General features: G+C 49.9%; 1 long non-coding RNA gene across 1 annotated transcript in view; it reads left to right on the top strand.

Annotated features, from left to right (window-relative positions):
* The window catches only part of LOC138838783 (uncharacterized), a 174,676-nt gene that overhangs the window by 89,369 nt on the left and 63,990 nt on the right, over positions 1-21,317 (top strand). Inside the window, exons 4-5 of the long non-coding RNA XR_011375752.1 lie at positions 19,893-19,977; positions 20,787-20,929. This is a non-coding gene — a long non-coding RNA (uncharacterized lncRNA). The remainder of the gene's footprint in view (positions 1-19,892; positions 19,978-20,786; positions 20,930-21,317) is intronic.

Genomic DNA, 21,317 nt, shown 5'->3' with positions numbered 1-21,317 from the left:
GACATCGTGTTAACAAGCAGAACTCACATGCTCACCGAGCCTCACGGTTAACAAAATGTGTTGATGCCCATTAGTTTACTGAATCCTCTCCCAAACCGTGTGCAATAGGAATTATTATCATTCTTCGTAAGTTCTCACAATGATAGTTTTTCTTTTTCTTCTTCTCATTTTAACGTCTCTGATGTTAGGATTCGTGTTACAGTGGACAGCATGGCATAGTTTAATTGGCAGCCCTTATTTTCTTTCTTAGAGGTAAATAAAAAAAAATAAAGAAGTGGTGAGTCTTACCATCTATTAGTGTAGGTTTAATAGAGTACAGAATTACCCCTGATTTCCATATAATGAAATTGCACACTTCAGAGCAATTGGGCGGATTTTCAGGGCCACATGACAGTCTTTGGAAAACATTAGGGCTATACAAAAAGCCACAGTGGCCTTGGCCAGCCCCTGCTTACGGCATTACAACCCCAGCAACACCCTAGCTTGCTGCTCTCACTTTTCTACAGGGAGAGGAAGCTCTTCCCTGTCCCAGGATGAACTTCAAAGACAGCCTGCCCTCTCCTCTTTCCTCTCCATCAGGGGGGCAGTGGGAAGAAAGGCTAGGACCAGAGTTAAACACATCTGGGATCAAAAGAGCCCCCTTCTCTCCTGAGTGCCCAGGGGGCTGGAGTGAGCTCCCTCTCGAGACGCTGGGAATGAGCAGTTGACACAATGCATCTGGGGAAGGCGGAGGCCTCTGTGATCAGCTGTCATCTCCCCTAAACACCTCTGATGTGTTTTCTCTCTTCATTACCCACAAGGTGTCAACCCTTCACCTGCAGCGATCTACAATCTGACACACCCACTTCCCTGTGGCTGGAAGACAGTCCTGTGCTGGGGTGGGGGGAGAGGGAGAAGAGAGCGGGCATCCTCTCTGGAGACAGAGAGGAGATGAGGAGGGAGGGGAGAGGGGGAGCTGGACCTTGAGATGACCTTGTCTTTGTCTCCTGTCTTATCTGTGGAGCTGAACCCCAAAGCCAAGTGTGGGGTGACCCCAAAAAGCACAATGTAAGCATAGCTCAGCTCCTGCACCTCGTCTCCCACATATACACAATTACTGCTGCTCTGAGCCTTGTCCCTTGCTGCCACCCATCCCCATTCTCAGGACCGCATCCCAGGCCTCAAACAGCAGTCTTCTGGGATCACTCCCACATCTTCCTGAACCTCCATCAGGATTTGACACAAGCGCATCTCACCAGCACCTGCTTCGCCACTAGCCTAGCCGCCACAGTCAGTGTCTCCAGCTAGGGTGGCTTCTGCAGAACCTAGCTCACCCCAGGGATGGAAAGGAAAGAACTCCCCTTCCTTCCTTCCTCCCTGCCTTCCTTCCTTCCTTCCTTCCTTCCTTCCTTCCTTCCTTCCTTCCTTCCTTCCTTCCTTCCTTCCTCTCTCCCTTCTTCCCTTTCTCCCTTTATCCTTTTCTCCCTTTCTCCTTTTCTCCCTCTCTCCCTCCCTCCCTCCCTTCCTCCCTCCCTCCCTTCCATTTACCTCTCTCTCTCTACCTTCCTTCCTTCCTTCCTTCCTTCCTTCCTTCCTTCCTTCCTTCCTTCCTTCCTTCCTTCCTTCCTTCCTTTCTCCCTCCCTTTCTTCCTCCCTCCCTCCCTTCCTTCCTTCCTCCCTCCCTCCCTTCCTTCCTTCTTTCCCTTTTTCCTCATCCAGCTCCCAGAGCCTAGCTCTGCTCTGTCAAGTCTCCAGAGCCCATGAGGCCTAGAGTGCTTCCTCCACACCGCTGTTAGAGATGTTGCGTACCAGGTACAAGGCGTGCCTGTGGGTAGCGTGACTCCTGTTGACATCCACAGAAGTCCTTGCTGAGCTTTCAACCCATCTCCTTTCTCAGACTTGCTCTGCCTCTAGCCTTCACCTCTCTTTTTCTTTGTTGAAGATTGTTTTTCCTTCCCTTCCCTCCAGTCATCCAAAGTTGAATGGCCATTTGCTACTAGTGGATCAGGGCTTTTTCTGTAGGGCAGAGACTGGCTTGTTCATATGCAGACATAGGATGTCTAGCATGGTGCCTGAGACATAGTCCATACAGAAAACAGCTAAGATTGGGGAACACATCTCTTGAACCCCTAAAATGTGTGCTAAGTACACTTAGCATTGTGCTAAGTATCTTAAGTCCCAGAAAAATAAAAGAAAGAAACCAAACAGGTTATCTGTCTTTCCACAAACAGGGTCAGGCCAAAGCAGTAACTTGCTTCCAATAATCACAAATTAGAGCCACATGGTGGGGTACAGGGGCGGGGGGGGGGCTCTCCAAGATGAAGGGGAACCAGCTGGTAGATTAGAGTCTTGGTGATTATCTAAACATGTGTTCTCCAGGCATATAGAACACTATTTTTGAAAACCACGAGCCCTTTTCTCATTCTTGGTCTTCAATCAGTGACTTGTAGGACCGGGGATGAGAAACACTAAGGGCCTTATGCCTTGGAAGTTTCCAGAGAAACTAAATACAGCCCTTCCCCTTCTCGCAGGTGGAGGTTGAAGGCCCTGGTAGGGGATGGCAGCCTGCTAGTCACTACCCGAATGGCAGCAGGCAGTCCTGTCAGCCATTATCTGGCTGGAGTAATCCTCGAACCCGTGCAGCCTCTCCGTTTGATCTGCCTGGGACTGCAGGAGATAGTCAAATGCTTTTGGCTAATATCATATGCACGCATAATTAGATGGCAGCAATTACCATCTGGGTTCTTAGCTCTTGTTCCAACATCCAGGCCCTGGGCAAGGAGCTGGAGGGAGGGAGGGAGGCAGGGAGGCCTCCCCCATCCTGTCGGTCCTCTGTCAGCCTCCCAGAGAGCAGATTGGAAGCCTAGAGCCAGGGAGCCCAGCTCTGTGGAAGGCCAATGATGCTCAATGAAGAGTGACAACAGCCAGGTGGTGGAGGGAACCGCGCCGTGCTGGTGTCGCTGCCAGCTCATGGGTTGGCATGATACTGCGGGCTGGGTGGGTGGCCATGGGCATGGAGGCTGAAGGCTCCCGGGCAGCCCTTGTTTCAGCCAAGTGTAGGCTTGAGGGGTCTCAGCACAGTGACAGAGCTGATGAGATGCCATCTGCCCCGCCCCTGGCACTGGATCCTTCCACCTCCTGAATGTTGGAGCTCCCTACGGTGCCAACAACACAGACATATGCTTGGCCAGGTCTGGCTGACATTTTCCTGAGGCTGGTGCTCAGATTTCTTGGCTGGGAAAGGGAGGTAGGAAGCACATGAATGGAGGTCGTCGAGGGGGAGGGTCTTCAGGTGCACAGGGGGCTGAGAATGTGAACGACGGGAGCCCAAGCCCCCAGAGGTCTCATTGTTTCCCATCTTTGGGCGGAAGGAGAGGCTCGACCAGCTACGGCAGGGTTGGCGCAATCCCACCCAGTGTTTATTACCTGCTGTGGTTGTAGTTCAATCATCCGGTCAGTCAGGTGCGGGCCAGCAGGAGCTAGCCTGGAAAGCAAGGCAGTACGTAGTAGGGAAAGGCAAATATCAGCCACTGCAGGTGGTAGAGCTTGGAGGGGGCGGGGCTGGGTGGGATGTTAGCCCTGTGTTTGCACAGGTTACCCTAGGTCCCGTTACCTAACCCCGTCTTGGCGAAATGGAGTTGTGAAGAGGGACCTTGGTGTTGTCTTCCCTTCAATAGAAGCTTGGGTACATTAGGAAATGTACATACTGTGTATTTTCTAGTTGTTGCTTTCTTTCTGATCAGCCAAGGGCTAGGGAGTTGGTGTGTGCCTGTACATGTGTATAAGACTATTTGTATTTCCCAGGGCCTCTAGGTCCAGCTACTTGGCACTGGGGTTGAATGACCTCTCTTCACTCCCAATGGCATAGTCTCTGCTTCTTGTCCTTATGTAGAGCCTTCACTGTCCTTGGGCCGTCCCATAGCTCCAGATAGGATGTTCTGCCATAGCCCTTTACACTTGTATTTGGATCCACAGACTCTGGAACAATTTCTTGGCCAATGGAAAGATCTTGAGAAACAATTATTGAGAGCCTGACTCAGGTAATCTCAGCATAGACCCATGGTGGGCTGACAGGAGCAGATTAAGAGGAAATGAGACCACCAAGGGGGCAGAAGGGAAATAAGAGTTGACCTTATAATAGAAGGAACATGAATCTGGACTCAGCCTGCTAGCATCTCCATGGTTGTGTGACCTAGGGGGAAATTACCTAATTACTCTGAATCTCCTGTTTCTTCATATCTAAGAGAGGTATAACTAACACCTTTATCATGAAGTTATTATGAGGATTAACAACAAGGAATATAAAGTTGGACATATTGGGGGTGTTTGGTAAGATGGGGGTTACAATGATTGTACTTAAAGCTATTTACAGAAGCTGGGCATGGTGGTACACATCTAGAAGCTGTAAGTACAAAACTACCAGAAAACCAAAGGCTAAGGATATGGCTTAGTGGTAGACCATTTACCTAGCATCATAAGGCCCTGGGTTCAAGAGCAGAAGATATGAGCAGGGGCCTCCTGCCCTTTAGAGGGACTTGGGATGCTTGGAGGGGAAATTCCATCACTGTACTCAGTTCTGGACCTTGAGATCCCCAGCTGATCTGGGGAAAGGTGGGTTTTGGCAAAGAAGGCTGGTGTGGAATTTTATCAGGGTGGAGGGTCAGCAGTGTCAGGCTCTGGGTTTGACGCAAGCTACTGCTAACGCTTCCACTCTCCTTGATTCGGATTACTCTGTGAGTTCCTCTTTGCTGTTCCTGAGAATTGAGTCACGTTTTATTGAAACATTCAAGCTTGGTCTCAGCTGTGTTATGGATAGGAAGGAAAACATACCCGTCCTGGGCAAGGTGAAATGGGGCACCCCCTGAACCCCGAGGTGTAATCACTTCCAAAGGTAAGAGCTGCGGCACCATGAAATCAGTCTCCTGGCACCCAGGGACTTGTTTCCACTGCACACTCTCAGGGTTGGTTGGTTTGAGGAAGATGGCCGTTTCTGGACCTTTGGTAGCATTGAGGCAAGGACTCAGGGTTGCCAGGCTTCGTGGGCATGACGTTTGTTGATCTCCATCAGCTCCATCTGAATTCAGACTCACCCTCCTTGGAACTCCTAAAGCTCTCTGCACTCCAGTGAGACCCATCTTGAGGAGTGGGGGGTGGGCTGGGTCTTCCATGAAGGGCCTCAGGCTGCGGTGGAGCAGGGCTGAGGGTGGCCAGGGACACAGGATTAAACTCCCTTCTTCCCCTTGGCTGGCTTCCTGCCCATCTCAGCATGGCCAGCAGCCTGCCCTGCTTGCAGCTCTGGGTTGGTGCTCTCCGCTTGCACCCATGGGTGGCAGAAAGGTCTTTCCTTTCTCTCCCTTCTAGCAGTGTGCCCTGGAGGCCCACAGCAGCCCAACCTGGGCTGGCCTTGAGTGTGGGGGCACCCAGGTGACACCCTCTGCAGCACGAAACCCTTTCCCCGAGAACTCATCACGGCTCTCTGTCCAATTAAGCAGAGCTGTGTGGGTGAGACAATGGCCCAGACCCCTTGTTAAGCAACATCCCTAATTGATGACAGGGAGGGTTATAGCGGTTTGGAAGCCAGCTCAGATTGTGTTTTAAAATCCTCCTTTCTCCCGGGCTGCCTGCCAGAACGCCATAGCATGGCTCTCCAAGAGAACAAAGAAGGCTTTGAAAAAACCTCTCTCCCCCTCCTTCAAATGCTTATCCGAAAGGACATCTCTTCCCCCTTCGTGGAGGCAATCATAAAAGCCCAGGTGATAAACTGCTACTTCCGTATTCATCACTTGTAAAGACCCCCTCCCACCCCCCCCCCAAAAAAAAAGCAGCCATAGCAAAAGCAGCAGCAAGAGACGGAGACTCTCCCAGGGCCCGTCTGATAGATGTGGTCTCTGAGAAGGAGGGGCAGGGGAAAAAGAGGGTGGAAGAACTTTGTTCAGTGACAACTTTTATCTTTGGGTCTTGGGCTGTTGAAATGTCAACCCAGAGCCAGATCAGATCTACTGACAGCCGCGTCTGCCAGCTCCAGGGGACAGTGGGGTAGCCGCGGGTAGGAGAAAGGCGGCCAGTGAGCTGAGCACATCTGGAATTCTTTTTTTTTTTAATAAGTTTTTTATTGTGAAAATACTGTACAGAGGGGTTACAATCACAGGAGCAAGGTAACGAGTACATTTCTTGTCCAGGATTGTTGCCTCCTCCTTTGTTTTTCCCCTACCATCCCTTCCCTCCCACCTCCACAACTACATTCCTCCTCCGCCCCCCACCACATCTGGAATTCTTGAACTGGGTCTTGATGGGATGTGCTCCCCAGAGGGCAGCAGAGCTGGAGGGAGGGGCGGTAGGTCCTGGGTTTGCAATCACCTTGACTGAGCAGTAGATCTGGGAAAGGACAGTGGCAGAGATACTTCAGAGAAGGTCTTCCCTGTCTGTCTGTTTCAAAGCGCTTTAACTCTGCGGTGTAGAAGGGAGGGCTGTGAGGCCTGGTGTGGGATGGCGAGCTAGGTGTCTGGGTTTCCAAGCCTGGTACCTCTCTGAGTCCTTAGCCCCTCTGCTGTCCTCCACTTGTGCTGTCATCTGCCGTGTCACACATATGCCACTCTGAGAGACATTTCCGGTTGGCGATGATATCACAACTGGCTACTTTATTTTTAAAAGAGTCACACCCTACCTCCTATGCCCTGGATTCTGGCTCAAGGAACATTATACTCAATTCATTTTATCCCTCACAGTGACTCTGAGATGGGAGGGGGAAAGGGGGGCGGATTGAGGCTGGGAGAGTTTAAATCATTTGCCTACGATCACATAGCAATGCACAGAATCAGAATTCAAACTCAGGAACACCGAGTCAAAGCTTGAACTTTTAACAACTCCTCTATTTTTTTTTTTAAACACATGTCCTCGGTGTTCAAGGATGAATAGGAGTTTTCTGGGCTAGACAATGGGAAGGAGAGACCAACAGAAGTCAAGTCACTAAGGAGTAAGCCAATTTGGAAATACAAGGAAAGGGGAAGTAAGGTATACCGTGTGGCAGGCACTGTGAAAAGCAGTTCCTGCATTTATGATCTTGTATACATAGGACCCATCAGGGCTTCTTTAGTCCAGACCTGGCCCTTCCTTGTGATTTCTGAATGTTGCTTGAGCACTGGCATTTCCTTACAGAGAACAGAGTTTGATCCTGAATTAGTGTCCAGTATTCCTGGTGCTTTGTAAACTCCACAAAGGCCAGATTTGCTGTGCACGCGCACGTGTCACTTGCTGGTGTTTCCTCAATAGCCAGCATTATGCTGGGCACAGGGCAGACTTGCAAATATTTACCAGAGAATGAATAGAAAATGCAAATTGTGTTCTAAACAGCTGTCCAACTCTTCATTCCCTCCCTATCCAACATCTCTGTTATATATTTTGCTAAGAAGGGTCCCAGGTCTCACCTCACTGGGTGATTATTACAGAGTGATGAGGACCCCAGAAGAGGCCACCCCACGGGGATGAGGAGGGGCTAAGGGCAAGGCCACCACTGTCCCTGTTTGCTTGGGACACTTAGGTTTGCATGCTTTGTCCACTCCCCTCCCGCCCCCTTTCACTCTCAGAAGAACCTCTGTTTAGCTGACAGATGATGCAGGCCATTCCAACCTGGTGGTGCCCACGAGCAGGCTTGTGGGTTTCCCAGAAGTCCTTTGGTTTGCAGGGGAAGATCAGAGCCCAGTGGAGCCCGGTGGGGGGGAACACAGAGAAAACTCTCTTCCCCTCGCCTCCTACCATCTCACCTTAGGCTGGCCCTGGAGCCCTGGCTCCCAGCCAGCTCTGAGACATTGGACAAACTCTTTCTAAGCTCTGGAGTTCAGGTTCTCTCTGAATCTGAGGATGAAAGGATTGGAGTTCGCAAAGGTGACTGTGCACCACCTCTTCTGTCTCCAGTGGGAACGAGGAAAGCAATATGTAAAACGCAGGTGTAGAGGATCAGATGTGTAGATGCTCCCCCCCACCCCAGGTGGCTGTGAGGCTCTCCCTGGGGTAACCACACAAGTCTTTCTGTGAGAAGACTATTGGATCTGGAGAGAGGGGAAGAGTTCACTGGCTCTAAGGTCTCTCACAGTATTTAATTAGTTGGCCAATCAATTCATACATTCATTTATCAAGCTTTCATTAAGTGGCCTAAAGGCTAGCCTTGTATTCAAAGAGTCCCTCTGTGAGAGAGTGCTTCTGGGTGGGGGAAGGTCAGGGTTCCAGGCTCCACCTGTCCCTAGTCCCCTGTCCCTCCTCGTGCTCAGGGAAACTGAGTCCTGAGCTGGGACCGAGGGCAGGGAAGAGCAGAGCCAGGAGCACTGGGAGCAGTAAAGGAAATATGGGCTCCAGGGGGATTTACTACTGCTCTTTCCTAGCAGGTGACATTTTGTGGCTGGAGACCCTCTAGAGAAGCAGCTGTAGACGGTGGGCTTCTCTTCCCACAACACCCTCTCCACTTACCGCCCCTGTCCCAGCTGCTGTCTGGGGAAGGTTTTGCCAGTCCCCTGTGCCCTCTGGAGGGCCTTTCTGGCACCTCAAGTATCTGGAAGTATGACATTGTTTTCTGTCATTTGATCAGTTTCACTCTTCCTTATGGCATATCCAGGTCTCAGCTGTGGGCATAGGGGGCTTGGAGGCCCCCTCAGGGAGTGGGTGTTCAGGTTAGGCTGGAGAAGGACAGGCGAGCAGGAGGCTTTGTGGCTCTGATCACACCGAGACCCAGGATACTTTAGGAACCCTTTGGAGTCAGCAGCCACCTCCTGGGTGGCTTCAGAAGAGAAAATTCCACCGTTAAGTTCCATGAGGCTCAGGTGAGACAGTAACCCGGAGTGGACAGCAGGGGGCGCTTAGGTGTCTCAGAGCCCTAATTCTAGATCTGGTTGTCCACAGATCTGCCACATTGATTAATCAGGTCTTCTCATGTGTAGTGACTTGATAACCCTCCATCGCCCCCTTTCTCCCCTGCCCCGTGCTAGACTTTCACAGTGCTGTGGACACTAGATCTGGGGGCGTCTGTGTCCTTTACTTAGTTGCCTTGTGGAGAACAAAGAATTAGGAATTAAGGTGCTGCGTGGGGAATCCCATGAAGGGGTCAGGTGGTGCCAGGGGGCGGGGCATTGGGGACCTAGAGGAGTTGAGGACCAGGCTTTGAGGGGCTCAGGTAGTGCCCAAACGAAGTGGACTGTCCCCTAGGGGAGGTCACTTCAGATGCCTCAGGTGACTGAGAGATTAACTGATGTTCTTTTAGCCAAACCACCGGTGCCTCGTACGAAAAAACAAAAAGTATGAGAGGCTCATTTGCATGTCATTTGCATGTCATTTGAACACCAACTCATTTAATGTTCAGAAACCGCTGCGATTTCTTCCAAGCCCCTGCCTCTTGCTCTCAGGTTGTCTGTCTCTGTCTCTTTCCCTGTGCATTGCATCCTGCAGCTGGACCAGCTGGACGGGCCTGGACCAGCCTTGCCCGAGGAGCCCGTCCATCTGTGTGGGAGGAAGGGGAGCAGTGGGGGACTCGGGGTGGGTGTCCAGTGCAGCAGCCAGGGTAGGGGTCCTCCAGGCCTCACCCCTTCCCAGCTCTCTGCTCCCCTCAGAATCCGAGTGTCAGCTGCCCACGGAGGGGAGGGTTATTATGCCTCGGGGAAGGGAAGAAAAATAAGAAAACCAAGAATGACCTGTTATTCTCTTTGGCCAACTCTGGGCTCCTGGGATGGTCTGCTGGTTGGAGGAGCTGGGGAGAGACCTCTTGTAGGGAATGCCAAAGCGCCCTAGGTGATTCTGGGCATATCCATGCTGCCTTGAGGAAGAGGGAAGCTTTGCCTTGCTGCTCCTCCCTTCTTCCTTGTCCCTGGCTGGGCCTGAAACCTGCCACTTGGAAGAATGTGCTGCAGGCAGGCCTGGGCCGCTGCTGCTGTTCCTGAGGTTGACAAACAGCCTGGTGCTCAGGGGCACAACGCTGCCCTTCCGTTGTGGGTGGGAATGGTTATGTGGCTCACAGCTAGTTAAAAGCCCTTCCTGACTCTGGACCTCCAGATCTCTCAGAGCTTTGGGTCTGACTCTCTCCTCTTGTCTTTCACAAGGCAGGAACCACTTACAAGAGATGACATGGGCATCCAGCCCCAGCTGGACCTGACTGGTTATTCCCTCTGGATCAACTCTAGCGGCTCCTACCAGATGAGCCAGGTCCTACCTCTCTTCTGAAGCCGAGCCTGGCTCTCCTTCCCTCCTTCAGCTCCTAGGGAGGTCTCCGTTCTCCCTGATTCCTAAAGTACTGTGTGTTGTCTTCAGGCATGGGCGGTGTGACCCGTGGGCTTGGTCTGTCTTCCCTGAGCATAATCCCCTACCACCAACACCACCACTCACGCGCGTGGCAGGCAGCTCAGCTCCTTCCTGACTGGCCACGCTGCCTTTGGGTTCGCCGTGTGTGGGGTGGTGGGCTCAGGTGGGCCGGCCTGTTCTACAAGGTGAGAAGCCCCTGATTCCTGATGGTTGTCTTTCCTGCTGTTGCTAGAGTAGAGGGCTAGAGGAAGGTGATACTGGGGCCCTGAAGAAGACCCCGGAGAGGCTCCCGGGCAGAGTGAGTAGTGAATGCCCTCTCGGTGAGCTGCTGTCCAGCGGAGCTCATCATGCCAACACTGTGAGCCCCGCAACCAGGCAGATCTGTTCTCTCCTCACTATGACACTTGTTGCTCACTCTCTTCTCCGTGCAGGTGCGTGAAGGGGTTTGATTGAGTGTGGATCTCTCCATCACAGCCAGGAGGATGAGACAATCCAGCTGCTCAGAGCAGCTTGGCTGGAAGCAGCTTCCCAGCAAACCCCAGGAACAGGCATGGGCCAGGTCCTGGAGGCCGACCCGGGTAGAGACTTCCCTAACAAGACAGCCCAGCAGTCAGGAGGCTTTGCTTTAACCCAGAGAAGAAGGTAGGGGAGGGGGACATTAGGTCCAGAACGTTCACCACAGAATTAACCAGCAAAATGCCTGAGGGTCTTGGATATGGGATAGATTGACTGGAGTTGGTTCTGTGGGCTCAGGAAGCGTGAGAGGCTTTCCTAGTAGAGTGGAGGGGTGTGGACACCGGAGAGGCAGGGGGTCATCAAAGCTTTCAATAGAAGCCAGAGAGGAGAGGAAGAAGGTGGCTAAATTAAAGCAGCAGCAGCAGCAACAACAACACACACACACACAAAACCAACAAAATACCAAGAATAAGGCCCTCTTCCTCCAGGTCAAAAGGGAGCAGACCCCAAGGCTCAACCAGAGCTGGCAGACAGAGGGAAGAGGGGAGAAGGAAGAGGAGAAGGAAGCCAGGTGATCAACACACACAGAGAACCTGGGTGACATTCCCTTCGTGCCCTCAATCCTGAGCCTCTAATGGGCTCCGGGGTCCTGGAGTGAGACCACTGGATGAGAAGCGCTAGCCTGTGTTACTGACATCTATTCAGGATGACGAGTATCTCCTGAGTTGAAAAGAAGGCCAGAGTCCCCCTGTGCCAGCTGGCAGGGTACACCCACATCCTGAGCCCACTTACTGTCCCTTGCATCCTGCCTGTGGGAGGCAGGATCTCCAAATTCACCTCCTGCCCTGGGATGATGCCTTCCCTTTGAATGGGTGAGGAATCTGAGAATATGGGTCCGGGCATGACTATGCTATGCATGGTAGAAGTTGGTGGGGCTGCAGCTGATCTGGTTACATAAGCCCTTTAAAAGCAGCACGTTTCCCAGCTGGTGGAAAAAGAGAAAGGGAAGCATAAGAAATATATATGTATATATAGATATATAACATACATAACTTGTTTGCACTTATTTTTATGCTGAATGTTTACTTCTATGTGCCAGGCAAGGAGCTGAGAGGTACAACAACAACCTTTTGCTTTATCCCCTCTCTGGCCTTTGAGATGAGTAGGATCGTGACTCCCCACTTTGTAGATGGTGAGACTGAGGTTTGGCAAGTTAAGAGATGGGTACAATGTATCACGTGTAGGTGATAAATCTGGGATTTCAGTGAACATCTGGCTCCCGAGGCTGGGGTTTCTAGCAGTCACGTAATCTCTCTCCTTCTCTTCCATGCTCCTCATATTGGGGGGGGGGGAGGGGGAAAGATTTTTGTCTCCCAAATCCAAACTACATTTATCAAGGAATAATTTGTTTTCCCATTTTTTATTAATCAAAGCCATGTATGACTGCCAATCGGGAGCTCAGATCAGCGTGAGATTAGCAGTGCTATCACACTGAGTTGATATAATTCCAGCCAAAAGCAGAGAAATGATGTCTCAGTTAGTAGTCTGGGCAGCCTTATCTTTGCTGAGCGTGTCATTTCTGCTAGGCATACAGAAATGCCAAAAGAGCTCACGAGTCTCCATTACTACCTGTGGGTACCCGTAGGGGTCTAAGGACTGAATATTGGGACCACTGGTCTAGATTTCTTAGACCCCTTTTATCTGCTCTGCTCAGACATCCACATTTCTCTGACCTGCCCAGGTACCATCCCTCCACTCCACAGAGAAGGTTCTGCATGATACCTTGGCCCCAACTGCACCCCCCCTCCAACCCCCTGCATTGCCAAGGGCAGAGCGGACAGGGTGGCCTCCCCTCCACATGTACATGCATCACACATGTGCGTCCAAGCATACATGCAAGCACCAACACATGTATCCAGGGAGCACCATCCTCTTACCTAGCAGAGTCCAGTTCCACCTTTATCTAAAACGTAACTTTCAAATTTCACCTCTCCATGGATGCCCAGAGGCATGATCTGATACAAATGGGCCAGGAGACCATTCTTTACCAGGGGACCATATGTAGTCTGAATTTGTGTTTCTCATACAGTATGCTCCCCCATAATAATTGGTTTGAAATATATTTAATACCTACTATGTGTCAGACATTGTAAGGGAGGGAGCAGGGATTTATTGTTAACAGGGAAGACAAGGCCTGTGTTCTGGTGGGGCAGATAGGCCGGAAGCCAGCTTATACAATGATTATTATAAACATGTTCAGGGCTTGGGACAGGTGGGCCAGAGCAATAACAGGCTGGAGCCAGGTACTGAAGGACGAGAGGGAGTTGGTCTGTGGGGTGGTGGAGGGAACGTGCAGGGTGGTGGACTTGCAGGGAGCAAGGTGGGGCTGGAGGCATTGGGACTTGGGTGGGAAGAACAGAGGCCTAGCTGAATTCCTAGAATAGCTGCCTGCCTGAGCCAGGGGCCCTGCCTGGGGAGAGGGGCGAAAGGCCTCACCAATGAAAGCTAAGGGCTCAGGTTAGGGTGGCAGGAAGGACTCCTGAGGCCTGGGCAAGAGACTGCAATTGGAAATCTGTCCCCATGTGCACACATCTCACCCATCCCCAGCTCGTCTTCCTGCCTTTCATTGTTCCCTTGACAAAATTAACTTCTGTCCAATAGACAAGGATATTCTAGGAGGGTTGATACACTGATTATCCAACCACTATGATTTACGAGCTCTTAGAATGTGCATGGCACCCTAACAAGGAACTTTCTGTGCTCCGTTTCCCCCTCACACCACCTCTGAGATAGAAGGCATTGTTTGCTCTTTGAGGAAACCACACCTTTGGCCCTTCATGACATGCATGGGTCTGAGATGCAGTAGGTGATGTGAACAAGATCCCAGCCCAGCTCGCACTAACACTGGCAGCCCAAGTCCGTCAGGTCCCCTTGGCTTCCCTCTTCTGTGTCCTGAGCCTGTCTCCTCAGGAATGGGAGAACTGTGGGGACCCCCAGAGTGGAAGAGATGGGGAACAGAAAAGTTGTAAGGGACACACAAGGGGGGAGATGGGTACAAGAAGCCCTCTGTACCGAAAGGCTCTGAACTGGGTCTGCCCAACCACAATCACAATCACATCTTCCTTCCGCCCGTCCTCTGGGGCTGCTGGGGGGAGCACCGTGAGGAGGAAATGAAGCTTCCACCTTCCCGCTGTTTCTGTGGGGCCTGCAGTGTTTCCCCACCCTATTTGCAAGGCCATAAATAATCGAGATGTATTACTCAGGGATTGCCATGGTAACATCTTCAGGTTACCAGGGATGCAAGATCCAAACAAAAGTATTCGATTAAATATTTCTGGCCACTAGAGGAATCCAGCCATGTAACATGGGAATGTGGGGGGGGGGGGCGGGTGGGAGTTGGGGGGGAGGGGGAAGAGGAGGGTGATGGCAGCATATTGCTTCTTTCTCTGTTCTCAGCTTCTTCTTCTGGCAGCCGCAGCCTTTGTCCCTGCTCTCTTATTCCTGGGCCCTTTCTCCCCCACCCCGGAGACACGGGGTTCCTCCCTCCTGCCCATAGCTCTTGGATAAACCAGGATCCCGGAGATAGCCCTACAAGAAATACTTCAGGCTCTCAATAAACACATCATCTTCTAATGATTAGTTTAGGATGGAGTTGGTATTTTTTTCCCCCTTGGCTGCACAACCTCTGTAAAGGTGTCTCTAATGCCCAAGAGGTGTTTTTCTGACATCAACGGCTCCTGCCCTCCAAGGTGGCTGCAGGACTGTCCGGTGAAGCAGAGTTCAGAGGTATAATTTAAAGGTGAGCTGTCAGGCCTTGGTGCTGAGAAGCGGGTAGATCGGTCAGTGTTTGGCTCAGCCTCTCTCTGTGGCTCCTCCCAGAGCTCAGAGTTGGAAGAACCTCGGAGATCTTGGTTCAAGGCTTTCGTTTTCTGGAAAGGCAACCAATCAGGAAGTGAAGGGTGTCACCCATGCTAGTAAGTGGCTCTTTTCTATGGAGGGCCTTGGCCCTGAATGGGATTGGTGGGATGACCACAGGCCCGAGACCCTGGAGGAAGTAAAAGCACTGGGAGTATAGACTTGGGCAGCCCCCGAAGCCTGCTGGAGACAGCCCAACCAGCCAGTTTGAGTCTTGAGCCTGAGCCCTACCAACTTGTAAACACAGTCCTTATGCTCTCTGTGGTCTTCTGATCACTATGGGTTCCTTGGGCAGGCTGAGATGTATAAGACTACTGATTAGCCATCCCTTCAAAGAACAAGGCCGTGTTCCCTCTATGCAGAGTGTAAGAAAGACAGGCCTTCTGTCCAGGCAGATTAGAGTAGGGACACCTGACAAGGTGCAAACACCTGCACGTCCCACTGAAGTTCCTTGACTGTCTCATACATTGCTCCGGTGAGCCAGGGACTCCGAGAGACAAAGAAATAATTCCAGGCAGTGGAGAGTACAGGGGCCAGGAGGGAGGGCCAAGGGGTTATTTCCCTTGGGGAGAGGGGCTTGCATAGTCCATCCTACAGGCAGGTGTGACCCTCACCTCAGCAGCCCTCTCCCCCAAGGTTGCTGTGCTGCCTTCGCATTATGCAGCGCACTGTTTGGAAAGTCTATTTACAACTCAGCCAGCCTGTTGTTTTGCATGAGAGAGATGGTCCATCCCCAGATTAGTTAAATTGGAAATAAATTGGTTGTTAAATAAAAGTCCTCTGTAGGATGTGACAGTGATGAATGAGGGAGGGATGTGGCTGGGGAAGGGAGTGGTGGCTCTCCAGATTGAAACTTGGGAGCTTGGGCGGGAGCCTGCGTGGTCTGGGGCCAGAGGGGTGAGGGACAGGGGAGGGGGACAGGGGAGCAGGACAGGGGCTGGGATTCCACTGACGGAGGGAGACCAAGGCCAAGGCCTTGAGCAACCTCGGGAACTGTGCGTGCTTTCTTATGGCTTGCAGGAGCACTTGTATGCTCTTTGAATTTTTTCATCTTTGTGACCTTTATTTTATTTTATTACTTTATTATTATTATTATTTTACTTTACAGATGAGGAAACTGTAGTGGTCATTGTCACATAACAAAGGAATCTGGCTTCACCAAGGAGAGACTACATACAGAAGACTTATTGCAAGGCAGGAAAGGGCCTAAACTTGTGTCTCTTCCCAGGATGTGCACACTGAGGGCGGCCAAAGTACAGGGGCCTGGGAAGACTGATGCTTAGCCAATGTCTCACTAACAAGCATTTTGTTCTAAATCCGTCAGTGGTAACAAGTGGTTTGGCCAATTATGGATGGATATATTTATATATATGTTGTCAGTTGCTATAGCAATACAATATTATATATTGATGATATTGTTGGTCTATCTATCTATCTATCTATCTATCTATCTATCTATCTATCTATCTATCTATCTATCTATCTATCTATCTATCTAATTGTCTTGGTATGTAATCCATGTTGCCATTTCCTTGGGGAATCATTTATAAGGCAAAGAAAGGGATTTTGGAGGGTCTGTGTCCGGTCTGTTATTGGTAAACTGAGGACATCAAAGTCTTCAGTGAACCACAGGGGAAGAGTTGGTTTTTGTAGTGGGCTGTTTCCTAAGATGCACAGGGTGAGGGTTTTCTTAACCTTCAGTGTTTCCTAGGATCCCAGGAAAGGTGAAAATCAGCACCTCCACCATGCAGGCTCTCTGTAGTTTAGATATGGTTTAAGTCTAGCGCTCCAAGGTGCATTCGAGGCCTGGTTCTCAGGATGGTGATGTTGAGGTGATGCAGCCTCTCAGATCTGTTGCCAAAGGGAGGTCCCTTAGTCATCGGGGAACTCCTCCTGCAGAGAGAGGAATTTCTGTTTTCTTTCTGTTGAGATTGGACCTTGCTATGTGGCCCAGGCAGCCCTCTAACTTGCCATCCTCATGTTGGTGCTGAGGTTCTAGGCATTTACTCTCATGCCTGGTCTGGAGAGAACGGTTGCCAGGCAGAATTGTTACAGAGCTCCAGTGCTGAATGCCTCTGGTTTCCTGTCTGGTTATGGGTTCCTTCCTCCTGCACATGTTTTGCCACGTGCCTTGGAGCCTCCAGCAGAGCTGATGTTTGCTATTTGCCCTTTTAGCTTCCAAGACGCAGGATAAATAACTCTTTTTTTTTTCTTCCAAGTAGCTTTCGTTGTGTCTTTTATTATAGCAATGAAAAGCTGACTAATATAATACAGTGTTGGGACTGGAATTCAGGATTCTGGGCTCCCACACTGCTTACAGATTTCTGTTCTGTTCCTCTCCTTGAATATCTATACATTCTTTGTCTTTCTATCCTCCTATAAAGCCAAGTGTTAAGAACAAAGGAGCTGGAGACAACTTAAACTATGGCCCTACCTACGGGTGTCTCTGTTTGATTAGGCCTAGGAGTTTCAGATCTGGAATCTGGAAAAGAGTCCTTTCGAGGATTGACCCATCTTGACTTCTTTTTCTTCCATCAACTATCACAGCCTCACCTCCTGGACTTGGATAATACATCCTAGAAGACATCGGGAGATAATAAGAAGTTGGCTGATAACAGGGCCTTGAATCAAAGAATTTCAGAGCTGGAGGGGATCTTTTAAAAATCTGGCACCATCTCTCCCTCTACAGATGAGAAAGGCAGGGATGAAGTAGAAGGGATGGTCGCTTCACTTCATGAGAAATAAGCCTCCTCCTATCCGTTCATGTTATAAAGGGAATGCACACAGACTTTTCCTCATTCCGTGGGGTCTTGGATGGACCAATAGCAATGAAGCTTCAGTAAGAACAACAGGTGATGCTACTTGAGTTGCGTGGAATTTCTTTCCTCCCTGGTGTTATAGGACAGTACCCACGCAATCAGCCCCCCCCCCAACCCACATATTTAAGGAATCCTGGCAGAAGCCAGTGAGAGTCTTACAGAAAGGGGGACTGAAGGGACCTCAGGATCCTGGGCCAGCCTTCGCAATGGTCACACACTGGGAAGGGTTAAGTGTAGAGGTGGCTCTGGGGATGAAGGTTACTGCCTCGCATCTCTAGGGTTGTCTAGAGGTAGCGTAGCCCCCCTCCTCACCTAGATCCTCCCTCCCACCATCCTAGAGACAAAGCCTAGTGTTCTTCCGAAGAATTAAGAGTCTCTTCCTTGAAAGGTGACAAATTCCTCATTAATTATGCAATTATTTGATTATGCTGCTTTAATGAAAAAAAATACACAAACCACTCAAAGCCTAAAAGGAAGGTTATAGCCAGAACTTATCCAATTTAATAAATCCTCTCCATCCTGTAATTATTTTGTTGATTCTTTTAACTGCAAGTCTGTAGGAGGGTGGGGGAGGCAACTGTCTTCCTGGCCGGGATAAGGAAAGGGAGCGAGGAGAGGGGACTCCCTTTCCCCTTCCTTCTGTATCTGAACCCATCACAGAGAACCTCAGCCTCACCTCCTCCCCTTTCCAGCCTTTCAACAGGAGGAGCATGAGGGGAAAGGTTGCCAGGGTATAAGGATGCCTAGTTAAACTTTGGTGTTCATGTCCTCTCTCCCTGCTGCGCCCTCACCCCGCTGTCATATGTACTTGATTTCTTTCTTCTTCTTAACCAAGCTATAAGCCCAAATGTAGGGTAAACTGTGCATGGGTTACCCCTTCAGAATCACAGATGTCTTTTTGGGTTTTTTTGGTAGTTGTGGGGATTGAACTTGGGGCCTGGTTGCTGCCCCTGAGCTTTTTTTTTGCTCAAGCCTAGTACTCTACCGCTTTAAGCCATAGCGCCACTTCTGGTTTTCTGGGTGTTAAATAGAGATAAGAGTTTCACAGGCTTTCCTGCCCTGTGATCCTCAGATCACAGCCTCCTGGGTAGGTAGGCGTTAGCCACTGATGCCCAGCTTTGTGTGTGTGTGTGTGTGTGTGTGTGTGTGTGTGTGTGTGTGTGTGTGTGTGTGTGTGTGTGTGTGTGTGTGTGTGTGTGTGTGTGTGTGTGTGTGTGTGTGTGTGTGTGTGTGTGTGTGTGTGTGTGTGTGTGTGTGTGTGTGTGTGTGCTGGGGGTTTGAATCCAGGGTCTTGTGCATGCTAGGCAAGTGCTCTACCACTAAGCTATTTCTCTACTCTCAGAGTAATAGGGTTTTGGTCCATTAGGCTAAACATTTGTCTGTGCTTCGTCTCGCTGTCTTTGTAATCTTTATCTGTAAGTAGAGGCCACTGATCTTTGCTCCTCAGAGATGGTACGTGGATCAACAGTGAGAATGGGCCTAGAGAATATAGGAGAAGGCTTGGCATTTGGCTGGTGTCCATCACTAAAAGCTCCGTTCCCCCTCCCAGAAGCCTTTGAATGACTCTCTGGAGAAAGCCTTCTCCTTTACCATCGTTTAGAGGCCGAATTCCTCCATATCACCACGAAGGCAAAGCCAACCATGGTCCCGCATGCAGGATGCTGGGCGTACTTGACTCTTGCTCTTAGTGCTGCAGGATGGTGGGTGAGAGCGAGGCCAACCCTGTCTAGCTGGACCATCACCACTGGCCCTGGGCTCCCTGCTCTCTTCACTATACCCATCACCACCTCCAGGCACTGCCTTGAAGTCAGGTGGGCTCCTGTTGGAAGGCTGTTTCTGGAATTTGCTAGTTGTGTTATCTTGGCTTAAAGTTATATCAACTCCCAGATTTTTTTTTTTTGTCAGTCTTGGGGCTTGAACTTGGCCTGGGAGCTGTCCCTGAGCTTCTTTTGCTCAAGGCGAGAGCGCTACTACTTGAGCCACAGCGCCACTTCTGGCTTTTTTTGAGTTGTTTATTGGAGATAAGAGTCTCATGGAGTTTCCTGCCCAGGCTGGCTTCCAACTATGATCCCAGCCTCCTGAGTAGCTAGGATGTCAGGCATGGGCCCCTGGCACCAGGCTAGAGTCCTTTCTTAACCCAATGAATGATGAGCGTTCCAGGTCAAATTTTGATAGCCATACATGGATATCTCTGGAGAGGATATCTTCTGGAACCACTCAGAGTTTAGGTGGCTGTAATCTCTGTGACTGTTCAAGAGTTGGTCTACCGTTTTGTCTTTTGTCTGCCTTTTCTTCCAATCTGCCCACAAACCCTAGACTATAAGGCAGGGGGTGGCATTCAGGGCTTGCAAGGGTATGACTCCCTCTTCACATAGAGAAGCTACCCAAACTCCAGCACACCCACCTGTCCCTCAATGACTCTCTATAATGGGCGTTTCTTGGCAGGAAGAAGAGGTGTTTCTTTGTGCCTCAGATCACCTAATATCAACCATTGAAATTATATGGCTGAGAGCCCCCGTGGATTTACGAGGTGACTGTTTCTCCACTTTCGAACCTTTCATCCGCTTCTCCTTCTCTGGACCCCACCATGGCAGAAGCCCAATGCCTCCCCCTCCCCCCACTTTTTCCAGGAAGGCCATTTGCATGTTTACAGGCATTCCGTTATTATAGTTATCACTTCCAGTAAAATTTAAAGACATTAAAAAAATGTAAGAGTATTGTTGGGAGCCTATTTTATTGCTATGGCTTTAAAAACAAAACAAAAATAGTAATTCCATTAGTAGTCGAAAATCATAGCTGCGCTGTATTGTTGAGCATAAATTTTACTGCTATGGTCGGTAAACTATGTGCCACAAAGGTAATAAACCCACAATGGAAGAGTGGTTATTGGCAGGCTGGATAGACGGGAGACGGCACGTCATAGGCACGGGGCCACTTGGGAACGGAGGCCCAGGAGAGTTGAGTGTTCTGAGAGCTGTGTTTCCGTGTACCTGGAAAAGGGTTGGGGGTGGCTTCAGACTAGACAGATCTGGGTTGAAATTCCTCCTCTGACCACTTCTAGATAGTTCTCTTAACTTCACTCATACAATAAAGGGAGGGTTCAATGTGGCATGAATTATAAAGGTCACTGTAAATTGCTTCACTATGAATTCCACGAGGGCAGAAATCCCATTCCCTTTGTTCTGCATTTTATTCTCGGTGCTACCTCAGTGCTTAGCATGTAATTGGTTCATTCACACATCTATTAGTTATTATTTCTGTTGTTATGATTCTTCTTCTTCTTTATCAATGATTGGTAATTAGAGGCCTCTGATCTAGTTAATACCTTATCTTTTCTAGTGAAACTAACAACCTATCCCCACCGCCCCATGAATCCAAGCCCTACAACCCCAAGACACTGGGAAACTGAAGAAAGACTTGAATAATAAAGAAAAACACCCCAAAGAGCTTCCTAACAACCTGGGAGACTGACAAGCTATGAGGTATGTACATTTTAACCTTTTGGCAAAATATTTCTGAAGCAAATTATATGCCTTGATTTAATGGTGAGATGCCTAGATACAAAACAAGTCACAGATAGGCTGGGCTCTGTGGCTTGATTTATAGGACATAGTTTGGGTGTAAATGTTTATTAGAGTCAAGTTCTCTTTTAAAGGTGATAGATGGCGTCAATGCACATTTAGCATGAAAAGTGGTGTCTCTGAATCTTCCAGTGAGGGCCTCGCATCTTCTGTGGCGGTGTCCTATTGCTTTCATCCCTGTAGCATTTATGGTTCTTGATCAACTTTATGACCAAATTGTCACACTTGCATGGCTCCTGGCTTGCTAGTGAGGAGGTACCTTTTGGCCCAGTGAATGACCTTTTGGAAC

The sequence above is a fragment of the Dipodomys merriami genome, unplaced genomic scaffold (genome assembly GCF_024711535.1).
Source record: "Dipodomys merriami isolate MVZ:Mamm:240054 unplaced genomic scaffold, mDipMer1.0.p SCAF_29, whole genome shotgun sequence".
Classification (NCBI taxonomy): domain Eukaryota; kingdom Metazoa; phylum Chordata; class Mammalia; order Rodentia; family Heteromyidae; genus Dipodomys; species Dipodomys merriami.
This window is presented reverse-complemented; position numbering and strand designations above follow the sequence as displayed.